The sequence below is a fragment of the Callorhinchus milii genome, unplaced genomic scaffold (assembly GCF_018977255.1).
Source record: "Callorhinchus milii isolate IMCB2004 unplaced genomic scaffold, IMCB_Cmil_1.0 Scaffold9, whole genome shotgun sequence".
In the NCBI taxonomy this organism is placed as follows: Eukaryota; Metazoa; Chordata; class Chondrichthyes; order Chimaeriformes; family Callorhinchidae; genus Callorhinchus; species Callorhinchus milii.
In genome coordinates this window covers 7,401,946-7,408,894 of record NW_024704750.1, presented here as the reverse complement: position 1 = coordinate 7,408,894, position 6,949 = coordinate 7,401,946, and positions in this window count along the sequence as shown.

The window sequence follows — 6,949 nt, the reverse complement described above, 5'->3', positions numbered from 1 at the left end:
GTGAAACAGTCCCCAGAATTGAAATCACTTTCACTGATCGGCAATCAAATTCACTGATCTCCATTTATTTGCTTTTCACGCCAAACACTTCAAAAATGAAAACCTGTCTTGGCAAAGTCCTGACGGACAGTTCATTGCCTCCAATCTTAGTTCAGTGAGAAATGGTAGCTTTGATAGCAAGAACTGAGGCAATAGTTGGGAGCAATCCTTGGAACATGGCCAGTGGGGTCACCAAAAGGAACTTCAAATTTAAAACGGGTTCAAGCAAATTTTATGGAGATATTGTATATCACTGGTGACCAAATTTTAAAAAAAGTATGAAACCACTTTTAAGAATTCTAAATGGTCATCTGGGATCCCATCATATCAATAGGAATTGAAGGGTGCTATATAAATGCAACAACAACAACAACATTACATTTGTATAGCGAGTAGTTGTTGTAGGACGGGAAATAAGTGTTGCAGAATTTGCAATTCATCGGATGAGATTTAAAAAATTGTATAATGCAAATAACAATGGGCAAGGGGGTTATTGAATGGCAAGAATCACATAATAGGTACCAGATAAAGTATCAGTCACAGGAATGCCAGACTTCTAAGCTATTTCTCTCCAACTGTTTCAACTCTGAGCATCAATCTCTATAAGTACACATACCTCCAGCTAAAATCATGACATTATTTTTTTCTGAATATGTAATATAAAATCAATATAAAAGTGCACACAATGAACCAGAGAAATATGTCTTAGGTGTCTTCATGAATGACCTTGTTGTTTCATAGTTTAATATGGTGCACAAACGATGCCATGTTCAATGGGATACTTTGATCTAACCAATAGCAGCAAATGATACAATGTAAATTTTTCAACAGATTTTTAATATTGTTGCTTGCCCAGTGCATCGATGGTTCATATTTCTTTCAAAAATTTAATTTAAAAAATCCATGTTTTCTTCATGGTGATTCTGTAAGCACAGCAGTTTAATCTTCTGATAAATTGGAATGAAACAGCTTAGTGCAAAACTGAACAATACAGACTTGAAAGATCTTAGATTTAATGACTGGTTGGTGCTGTTTGCTGATATAATAATCAAAATAGTCATTATATTTGATATAGTGCCTCCCACATCCACATCAGGAGGATGTCTCAAAGCACTTCATCAGGATACACTGTGAATTGTGAACTGTGCATTTTGTACACAAAACGTGGCAGCCAATTCACATACATCTTACAAACAGCCATTAAGTGTATGATCAATTTTAACTGGGGGATTGTTGGCCAGGACACCCGGAGAAACTCCCTTCTCTTTTCAAACAGGATCTTTAACGTCTACCTGAGCAAGTAGATGGGACCTCGGTTTGTTTAACATTTTATTTGAAGGACTGCATCTCTAACAATGAAACCCTGTACTACAAGTGTCAGTTTAGTCAATATGATTTCATATTTGAACATGGTGCTTGAACCCACAACCTTATGAATCAGGGGCAAGATTGTCACCAACTGAGCCTGGCTGACATTAGATATCAGAGTTCACTCATCCTCTATTGTTTGGAAGAAAACAATTCTTTGAAAAATAAATAGTAAAAATAAAATATTTTATTGGCAAGTAAGAAAAGTTCATCTTCCCAGGAATGTGACCTTTACAGATTAACGGGTCCTTCTCAGATTGGCAAGATGTGACTAGTGGAGTGCTACAAGGATCAGTGCTTGGGCCTCAACTATTTACAATCTATATCAATGATTGAGGCCATAGAACTTAAAATATCTAAATTCGCGGATGATACTAAGCTAGGTGGGAGAGTAAACTCTGAGGATGACACAAAAAGATTGCAAAGGGATATAGATAGGCTAGGTGAGTGGGCAAAAAAGGTAGCAGATGGAATATAATGTGAGGAAGTGTGAAGTTATTCACCTAGATAGTAAATACAGAAAAGCAGATTATTTTCTAGAAGGGGAGAGACAAGATAGTGTTAGTGTTCAGAGGGATTTGTGTGTCCTGGTACACCAGTCACAAAAAGTTAGTTTGCAGGTACAACAAGCAACTAGGAAGGCTAATGGCAAGTTGGCGTTTATTGCAAAAGGGTTAGAATGCAAGAGTAGGGAAGTCTTGCTGCAACTATATAGGGCCTTGGTGAGACCGCACCTAGAATATTGTGTGCAGTTTTGGTCTCCTTATTTAAGAAAGAACATACTCGCCTTAGAGAGGGGTGCAGCTTAGATTCACTCGGTTAATTTCTGGGATGAGGGTGTTGATCTATGAGGATAGGTTGAGTAAACTAGGCCTATATTCTCTAGAATATAGAAGAATTAGGGGTCATCTAATAGAAACCTATAAGATTCTTATGGGGCTTGACAGGGTAGATAGTGTGAGACTGTTTCTCCTGGTAGGAGAATCTATAACTAAGGATCAGCCCTTTCTAACAGAGTTGAGGAAGCATTGTTTCTGCTCTGCTTTGTTCTGTTGTATATGAATATTCCTTACTCTTCATTGCTTTCTATGGCTATTATTATCTGCTTTCCTAGACTTTGGATTCTCTTTATAGCCAGTTCTGTTAGGTGGAGGCGAAGTCAAGCCTGTTGGAATAAACGAGTGTGAATGTTTAGTGACAACATATTTTGGGCTCTATCCCCTCAAGATCAAATAACATGCCAACACTCACCATCTAGACTCATGCATGAGGCATCTGTGCTTCCATACACCAGAAAGAGTTGGTGGCTCTCTGCCTCTAATGATTCTCCATTCATTCCTTCTTCCATTCTGGCATCACTTTATACATTCACTGAAGAGAAATGCTGGCTTGTTGCCTGACGGTCTGATTTTAGGACCACAATTTCATGCAAATTACAAGTGAAATGAACTCCAAGATATGATATGCTGACTGTCTCACCTCTGGAACTGATACCGTCTTAAAAATTTGCTGACAAAGGACAATGCAGTGAAATGTTACACCTGCATGAGCTTATTGTATTACGGTGGTTTGTTGTATTACGTTAAAAGGAATCAACAATGTCACTTTCGTTTGGTCATTGATAGATTCCCCCATCTTGGGTGTCTCTGTGGTCTACACACCATTCCCAAGGTGAGAGACAGGGCATGAACCTGCTCCAAGTTTGCTGAACTTGAGTTTGCCAGTAGCTCGTGTACAAACATAGCCTTTAATTGCCTTATGGGATAATAGCCATTGTTCCATGCCACTGATAAATGATAAATGGCTGAACTTGGGAACTCACTGACAGGGAAATTGTAGGCAGTAACAAACACTGCCCTCCCATTCCAAAACACAATACACTGGAACACTGGCAAATTAAGTTCAATTCAGATGAATGCAAAGTACTACTTACAGGAAGCAAAAATAGAACAACACCAACAAATTGCATTTATTTATAAAGCACCTTTCACATCAGGAGGACGTCCCAGGGCACTGAACAGTCAAGGGTTTGCACCTGAGGTGGGGGTTAGAGTCAAGAGAAGTGGAGGGCAAGGAAGGTGGGGGTGGAAGTCACGGTCAAAAAGAAAGGTGTCTTGAGACGGGCCTTGAAGAAAGTAAAGGAGGGGATATAGTGAAGGGATTCTAGGATGGAGTTCTAGAGGGTGGGGGCAGAAAGGCTGAAGGCCAATCACTGATGGTGGTGTGGGCAGGGTGGGGGAAGGATGGGATCAAACTGACCAAGGAGGAAGATGAAAGAATCATACGGGTATTCATTGACTATATCATCGACAAACAAGTGGATCTTTTCCTTTGTTCATTTTGTAAATAATTATATTTATTTATATTATATATAATTATATATATATATTATATATATTATATATATAATTATATATATTATATAATATAATTATATTATATTATGGTTACATAACAATTGTTTACTTTACAGATTTCAAAGCAGTGAATGTTATTTTTTGCAGATTTTGTTTGATTTGAGTTTCACAACAATAGTACAGTAAAACGCATTTTGATACTGTTGAACACAGAGAATGATTTATTTAGCTGCAGAATGTTGCAGTTATTTAATATCTAAATTGCCACTTTTTTCCTTTTGTCTTAATTTTTTGCCCTCTGTCCAATCCCTCACTATTCAATTACAGCAAGAAGACCTGTAGCACTCTGCCGATGAAAGCTCATCTGTGCTTCTCTTAGTTGCAGGAATATTCTGTCAAGTGTGACATTCTTATTTCCCACTGGGTTCCTCCCAGGAAGAGGAGAGGAAATGAACAGCATGAAGGCAGACGTGAAGCTGCATGATATTTGCTGCTGTAACGGAAATCTCTGGATAAAAAATTCCACTTTGTGAGATGATTTACAATGAAAGGGAAAGCAGAGTGAGAGAATGTCAATTTTAATGCAGCTGCAAATAGCGGGTAGATTTTATGTTTTTCATTATTACAATTTGAGTAATTTCTTGTATTATAACTTACTTTAGCCTCTTCCTCCCCCTTAATTTGCCTGAAATGCTCTCCTCATCGTTCTGACTTAAACCTAACTACATTCATGGCAACTGTGAAAATGGGGGAGGGGAATGTGTTGACAGAGCTGGTGAGTTTAACCCTCTCAAATAATTAGGGGCTAGTTTGATCACAGAGTTTGCGTTACCTTGAAAACTCACAAATGAATGGCAGGTGTGCCTGTTCATCCAGAAATCTGAGGTCAATCTGACAAAGTAGTGCTGTGGCAATGGCAAGCATTCATTTTGGGCCGGGGAATATCTGATGTCAGTGATCCAGCCCTAAACTCAAGTTCTATGGGATCCAGTGAACTATGGGCCAGAACATGTAAATTTAGGATGCTTTGTAATCCCGAGAGGTAAATTTGACGGGCATAGCTGGAGTTCAAACACACAACTTGTCTGTCCAAGTGAGCACAGCTAATGTGCAAAAAAATTCTCATGAAGAAATATACACCGAATCATTAAAACCATCCCAGTTACAGTATTACTCACAATCTAATCCTGAGTGATTAAACTAAATTATAGATAAAAGCAAAGGTGCCATGATGCTGTTTCAAAACATCTGCAAGGTGGTAGAGGCAAAGTGTTTGAAAGAATAGGAATAAATGTTGTAGCAAATGTGTTTACAATTTTTCTAATACAATGAACTACAAAATGTCGCTGCTGTTTCACAATTTAGGGTCATGATGCGATCTTTTCTTACTTACAACCTTGAAGCACAACAATTTATAATAAATTCTTGAGAGTTTTGTGGTTTGAAAAAACATGAAAGAACAAAGGCTTCGTTGGTTCCACTGGCTGACTCATTAGACACAGTCTGTAGATGACCATCATAAAGCTGTCAGGCACTTTGGTTTTGTGCCATTTTATTGACTAATCTAACAAGTTAAAGACGATGCTGGAGCCTGCCTGTTTGTGAATCAATTTGTGGTTGGACACTGCTATTTTCAGAAATACCTCTTGAAAGAAATTCTGCTAAGCGGTTTCATTCTAACCATCCACTTTGATGTCCTGACCTCTTAATGTCAGTTCACAAAGAATGATAAATCTGCCTTTTATTTTGAAATGGTTCCTCCAGGCTGGAGTCCCTTAAGCATGGCATACTTCATGGGACCTCACAAGAGTCAAGGTCACTGCAAACAAAGGTTTACTGCTATGACTGAATACCTGAGCTGGGTAACTGTGAACTGCAGCCAGACTACAACATGAACAGTAAACAATTCCCTCAATCCACCGACCAGAAAGGAATTATTTTGAGCACTCTCAAACCCACAACCTGCAATAAATGGAAAGTTACTGAGCATTGAGTATCTAAGATAACCGGCAGTTGGGTGTGAGACACTTTGTAGATCGTTAGATAATATGCATTCAAGAGTAAAGATATCAGTTTATAAATTTACCTGAACTGTGCAAACTTTTCTTAGCTTAACCTTCTGAATTGTTGCTTTTGTTGTGATGTGGTTTCGAGATTGCTATGTAGCCTCAAAGTGGGTGTTCATGAAAGAACCCAAGAAATTTACAGCAGAGAAGAAGGAAATTCGGCCCATCGTGTGTCTGTGCTAAGTCTTTTAAGAGCAATCCTTTGAGTCTTATTTACCTGCTCTTTCTCCAAAGCTGAAGCTTACAGTTATTGTGAAGAAGGAATACTTCTATTTTCAGCATTTCCCTGAGGATACAGCTCTTGTTGTGTTTTATGCATCAAGTCGAAGCTGTGCAAATATGTAAGTAACGTTCAATAATTCCCATTTCTCAAAGGTCCCATATTGTGACAAAATATCTGTCCAGCATTGTGATGAAAGTGAGACAATGCACTTAACTTATAATGGTCATTCAAAATTCACGCTTTTCTTGGTTTTGTATGAATTTGAAATTTCATAGGGATGGTAGGATTTATACGTGAAAGTTTTAAGGGTTTATAACACATGAAGCCCAGCAGGAAATGTTTGCATGGTGAAGAATCTGTTTCTAGTAGTAGTCACTGCCAATAATAGCCCAAAGATGTTCCTGGCATATTCAAAACTGGGTAGAATGTGCTGCAGAACAGAGCGTGCTTGAATTTGTGTTATATATATTGACCAACTAAATATTTTTCCCTTCAAAAAGGTGATGCATTTCTTCCATGGCAGGGATTTCTAAGAAAGTTAAGGGATGCATTCACCAGAATCTTTCCACCACCAGTCTCCCTGAAATGCCAACTGGTTCGAGAGAGAGCCTGTCAGCTTCAATCTCGCAGGCGCTTGGCCTTCAAGTTATTTCCCCTGCTTTCCTGAAGATGTTATTATAAATAAAAAATAATAATCTTTGCATTGAATATAGCACCTATAACACCTGAAAGTGCTTCGCAAAGTTTCTGTGAAGTGTAGTGACTGTGTCTTTGTAGGCAAACAAACATGCAGAGCAATGTCCCACAAACAGCCATGAAGTGAATTACCAATTTTATCTGGAGGATTGTTGGCCAAGGGACTCCTTTCTCTTTTCAGACGGTGTGGCTGAGTTTCA